The sequence below is a fragment of the Nerophis ophidion genome, linkage group LG12, assembly GCF_033978795.1.
Source record: "Nerophis ophidion isolate RoL-2023_Sa linkage group LG12, RoL_Noph_v1.0, whole genome shotgun sequence".
Classification (NCBI taxonomy): domain Eukaryota; kingdom Metazoa; phylum Chordata; class Actinopteri; order Syngnathiformes; family Syngnathidae; genus Nerophis; species Nerophis ophidion.
Window position 1 is genome coordinate 18,322,543 of NC_084622.1, and position 6,333 is coordinate 18,328,875.

General features: G+C 37.0%; 1 protein-coding gene across 7 annotated transcripts in view; it reads right to left on the reverse strand.

The window, feature by feature from the left end:
- scaper (S-phase cyclin A-associated protein in the ER) overlaps positions 1–6,333 on the reverse strand; it is a 160,703-nt gene that overhangs the window by 79,259 nt on the left and 75,111 nt on the right. The gene's annotated exons all lie outside the window — the stretch shown is intronic.

A 6,333-nucleotide genomic window follows, 5' to 3' on the forward strand; every position in this document is an offset into this window, starting at 1 on the left:
CTGCTTATAATAGCCCAACCCCTCTCACTCATTCCACATTTGACATAAACAATATAATACAAAAACAATACTCTACAAACAAAACAAGAAAAACTCCTGTACACTAACAATACCATGAGACAAGAAGAGACGAGACAAAACACACACATGCACACACACACACACGGGCCCAAACACTCTCCGACCATACACCTCTCTTCCATCGCTCTGTGCTGAGGGCATCACTCTCTTTCCTCCTCGTACTTCTTCAGTACTTCTTTTTTAAACAGTGTTTTAAACTGAATCTTGCTAGAACACGTTTTTAACTCGTCCCCTAAGTTGTTCCACAGACTGACTCCACGCACTGAAATACACATTTATTTTAAAGTGGTTCTAAATTTAGGCAAATATAATTTGTTGTTTCCTCTTAAACTGTAACTATGGTGATCATCTCTGTCATGGAATAGGTTCTGTATATTGGATGGTGCAGAGTTTTGGGATGCCCTAAACATAATTTGAGCAGTTTTAAAATTGATCACATCGTTCAGTTGAAGTTGCTTTAAGTTCATAAATAGTGGATTTGAATGATGTCTGTAGTGAACATTGGAAACAATCCTGATGGCCTTTTTCTGCAGAGTGACTAAAGGTTGTAGATGTGATTTATAACAATTTCCCCAGACTTCAACACAATACGTTAAATATGACATGATAGATGAATGATATAATAACAGCAGAGCATTGGTGTTCAATAAATGACATGATCTCCTCATCATTCCAACACATTCAGCAACTTTTTTCCTCAGGTAACTTATATGAGGCTTCCATGAGATATTTTCATCTATTACTACTCCTAAGAAAGAATTTTGATGAACATATTCTATTGGTGTATTATCAATAACAATCCTGATCGGTATATTACTTTTGCGATTGCTAAAGAGCATTATTTTGGTCTTCTTTAAATTCAAAGACAATTTGTTCGCATTAAACCAAGTTTTTAACTTGATCATCTCTTCAGTTACAGAAGTCAGAAGTTGCTTCACGTCGTCACCTGCACATGTAATTGTTGTATCATCAGCAAAGAGGATGAATTTCAGCAGCGTTGATACTTTACATATTTCATTAATATATATTATAAATAGTGTGGGGCCCAGTATCGAGCCCTGAGGAACTCCACAGGTTATGTTCATCAGTGTAGATTGATGTTGGTCCATCTGAACAATCTGCTGTCTCTAATTTAAGTAGCTCTCCAGCCATTTCCCTGCCAATCCCCTTATGCCATAGTTTTCTAGTTTATTTACCAAAATATGGTGGTCAATGGTATCAAAAGCCTTTTGCAGGTCAATAATCCTATAACAAATTTGTTCTTCTCGATACCATTAGTAATGTTCTCTAATAAATTAATTAAAGCTAATGAAGTTGATCTATTTTGTTGGAACCCATATTGACAATCAGATAATAATTTGTGCTTTTCAATGAAGCCACGAAGTCTATTATCGAATAATTTTTCCAATATTTTTGATAACTGTGGCAGAATGGAGATGGGCCGGTAATTAATGAAGTGATGTTTGTCTCCAGATTTGAAGATGGGGATGAATTTTGGTTGTTTCATTTGTGAAGGAAATTGTCAAAGTCGAAAAGATAAATTGCAGATGTGTGTGAATGGTTTGAGGATTTCTTCCGCTACGTTCCGGACTGTCCTCATGTCAAGGTCATAGATGTCACGTGATGTTTTGTTCTTGCTTTTCTGAATGACCTCCAAGACTTCCTTTTCGACAGTCTGAGTAAGGAACATCGAATAAGGATTTTTTTCAATAAATTCCATGGGCTGTTCATCATCAATTGTTTTTTTTTTTTTGCCAGCTTAGGCCCAATATTAACAAAAAACATATTGAAGCCGTCAGCAATCATTTTCTTGTCAGTTATGATTAGGTCGTTAACAAAAAACTCAGGATAACAAGGACTTTTTGAACCATGCCCAATAATTGTATTTAATACCTTCCAAATTCCCTTTATATCATTTTTCTTTTGGATTAATAGTTTGGTGGTGTATTCTTTCCTGCTTGCTCTTAATATGCTGGTTAATTTATTTTTATATGTTTTGTACTTTTGTTCTGTTTCTATGGTTTGTTGCCTAAAAAAAGTCCTATATAAATAATTTTTCTTTTTGCAAGCGTTCGCAAGCCCTTTGGTTATCCATGGAGTTTTTTTAGAGTTACTTATAGTGCATTTTTTGATGGGGCAGTGTGTATCATAAAGTGAGAAAAAAATGTCATGAAATAAATTATAAGCTGCATTTATATCTGACGTTTGAAAAACAAAATGCCAGTTTTGTTTCGCTAAATAATTTTTAAGTGCTGTTAATGATTGTTCTGTTGTGGCTCTTTGATAATATTCACTATTTACAGGTTTGGATGTTTTGCAGTTATTATTGCACACCATGAACACCGGTAAATGATCACTGACGTCACTCACTAACAAGCCTCCAGTTACAGTCTGATCCACAATGTTACAGAATATGTTGCCAATAAGTGTGGTGCTGTGTGTTGTGATTCTTGTGGATCGTGTAATCAGTGGGAATAAGCCCATGGAGAACATGGTGTCAACAAATTCTGCTGTGCGTTTGTGTTTATTAGGATTCAAAAGGTTGATATTAAATTCACCGCATACTATATATTTTTTGTTCCTCTTAAATAATTTTTCCATCCATTCAATAAATATTTTCAAGTCGGATCCTGGTGTTCTATAAATGCAGGTACAATAATGTGTTTCCTATTTGAAAATGATAATTCCACAGTGACGCATTCAAAGAGTTCCTCAACAGCTAAACACATATCATTTACAATACTACAGTTGATATTTTTGTCCACATACAGAGCCACACCTCCTCCTCTCTTGGTTTTACGGTTGGTGCAAAACATTTCATACCCATTTAATTCAAACTCATTGCATGTATTCTCATTCATCCATGTCTCTGAAATACCTATAATATTAAATGGAGATTTGAAATGACTCAAATAGTCCTGGATATCATCAAAATGAGAGTATAGACTCCTGCTATTAAAATGTACCAGTGATATATTATCATCTTGCATAAATGTTTTATCAAATGTAACATCAGTATAATATAAACAATCATTGTTGGTGTTTTGAGGAGTATTTCTATCTGGATCCAATCCGCTCATAAATCTTTGTGATTTGTAGTTGCTGTGATCTGAGAAATAGATTGATTCCAAATTTTGGGAGTTTATCAAATCTTAATTTTCCTCTATTTCAGAGGAGAATTCACTATCAGAACTATGCATAACGAGTTATCTCAGGGACATGAAAAAAAGGAAGAGGGTGTGTGATCATGGTCAGATAAATGATTACTTTGTTCATGAAACATGAACAAGAGACGAGGGCATATGGTCAAAGACTGTGGGCCACAGACACACAACACAAACATCTCGACCATTTAAACAAACACATAAACAATAACTCATCCACACACACAGAAACATACACTCACAAATTGCAGGCAATAAAATAACCATGGAAAAAAAAAAAGCTCCCCCCAAGAGCTTCTAAATATCCTATCACAAAAGAAAAAACCAGAAGAAGTAATATTAACAAAATATATACATGTATATATATATATATGGATATATATATATATATATCTTGATTGGATTATCCAGAGAATAGTGCTCGATACTGTGGTAGAGCACAATATGTAGGTGTGGGAAAAATCACAAGACTACTTCATCTCTACAGAACTGTTTCATGAGGGGTTCCCTCAATCATCAGGAGATTTTAATGGAAGCATTCACATACAATGATTTATATAGGGCACAGAGTGGGTGGGTACAGGCAGGCGTAGGGTGTGGTGATTGGCTCATGTGTTACCTAGGAGGTGTTTCCGTCTGTGGCGGCATGTTGAAACCACACCCTACGCCTGCCTGTACCCACCCACTCTGTGCCCTATATAAACCATTGTATGTGAATGCTTCCATTAAAATCTCCTGATGATTGAGGGAACCCCTCATGAAACAGTTCTGTAGAGATGAAGTAGTCTTGTGATTTTTCCCACACCTACATACATACATATATATATATATATATATATATATATATATATATATATATATATATATATATACACACACACACACACACACACACACACACACACACACACACACACATATATATATATATACATACATACAAATATATATACACATATGTATGAGGTGTGGCAAGTATCACATATTTAATATGGAACAACTTCAAAATTCAAAAATAATTTCCTAAATAATTCCCATTCATCACACCATTTTCTCAGTGAGGTTCGGAAAAGAAAACAGAAAAAAAGAAAAAACAGTCACGTGGCAACATGACGCGACAACGACTCAGGAAGTAAACAGGTCCATGCCTGTCTCCAGCACAGATGCCCAACGACGAAAAAGTCATAGATGCACGACGAAAAAATCAAACAAAAATAGTCTTACATAATAGTGAGAGTCCAAAAAAGTTGTTTCTTTAACTGCAATCGTCCTATGTCATCGACTGACCAAATGTCTGCCATCATGTAAAAGAAAAGAAAAACCAACCCCTCTTCCACAGGCTCCCTGTTCTGAGAGCCACTTGAATTGCGTGAGCTCAGGACCAGGTTCTGACACACAGCGATGTAACCTATTTGTTGATTAGTATTGATTGATATTGCATTTAAAAATCAATAACTGCAAAGACGAGAAATAGGAAGGGCTCATACATATTTTAACATGCATCCTATCCAGAGAAAGACGTCGGCAAGGGCATGGCAGCAATTTGGAGAAAACCTCTTTACAGGTGGAGTGTCAGGCCCGAGGGACCGATTTGCAGGTTTGCTGTGCAATCATTAAAAGTGGCCGTAAATTACGGTCATTAATGTTACCTAGTGGACCACAAAAAGTATCCTGAGCCTTCTATCTTGGCCAAAAATCCTGAAACACTTTTTCTGGATGTGTTTCTCAGAAGTGGCTGTATTGTTTTTAGTATTTACAAACCCCGTTTCCATATGAGTTGGGAAATTGTGTTGGATGTAAATATAAACGGAAAACAAAGATTTGCAAATCCTTTTCAACCCATATTCAGTTGAATATGCTACAAAGACAACATATTTGATGTTTTAAACTCAAACTTTTTTTTTTTGCAAACAATAATTAACTTAGAATATCATGGCTGCAACACTTGCCTAAGTAGTTGGGAAAGAGCATGTTCACCACTGTGTTACATCACCTTTTCTTTTAACAACACTCAATAAACATTTGGGAACTGAGGAAACTAATTGTTGAAGCTTTGAAAGTGAAATCTTTCCCATTCTTGTTTTATGTAGAGCTTCAGTCGTTCAACAGTTCGGGGTCTCCGCTGTCGTATTTTACGCTTCATAATGCGCCACACATTTTCCATGGGAGACAGGTCTGGACTGCAGGCAGGCCAGGAAAGTACCCGCACTCTTTTTTTACGAAGCCACGCTGTTGTAACACGTGCTAAATGTGGCTTGGCATTGTCTTACTGAAATAAGCAGGGGCGTCCATGAAAAAGACGGCGCTTAGATGGCAGCATATGTTGTTCCAAAACCTGTATGTGCCTGTCAGCATTAATGGTGCCTTCACAGATGTGTAAGTTACCCATGCCTTGGGCACTAATGCACCCCTATACCATCACAGATGCTGGCTTTTGAACTTTGCCTTGATAACAGTCTGGATGGTTCGCGTCCCCTTTGGTCCACGATGTCGAATATTTCCAACAACAATTTGAAATGTGGACTCGTCAGACCACAGAACACTTTTCCATTTTGCATCAGTCCATCTTAGATGATCTCGGGACCAGAGAAGCCGGCGGCGTTTCTGGATGTTGATGATAAATGGCTTTAACTGTGCATAGTAGAGCTTTAACTTGCACTTACAGATGTAGCGACAAACAGTATTTAGCGACAGTGGTTTTTTGAAGTGTTCCTGAGCCCATGTGGTGATATCCTTTAGAGATTGATGTCGGTTTTTTCATACAGTGCCGTCTGAGGGATATAAGGTCACAGTCATTCAATGTTGGTTTTCGGCCATGCCGCTTATGTGGAGTGATTTTTCCAGATTTTCTGAACCTTCTGATGATATTATGGACCGTAGATGTTGAAATCCCTAAATTTCTTGAAATTGCACTTTGAGAAACGTTCTTAAACTGTTTGACTATTTGCTCACGTAGTTGTGGACAAAGGGGTGTACCTCGCCCCATCCTTTCTTGTGAAAGACTGAGCATTTTTTGGGAAGCTCTTTTTATAGCCAATCATGGCACCCACCTGTTCCCAATTAGCCTGCACACCTGTGGGATGTTCCA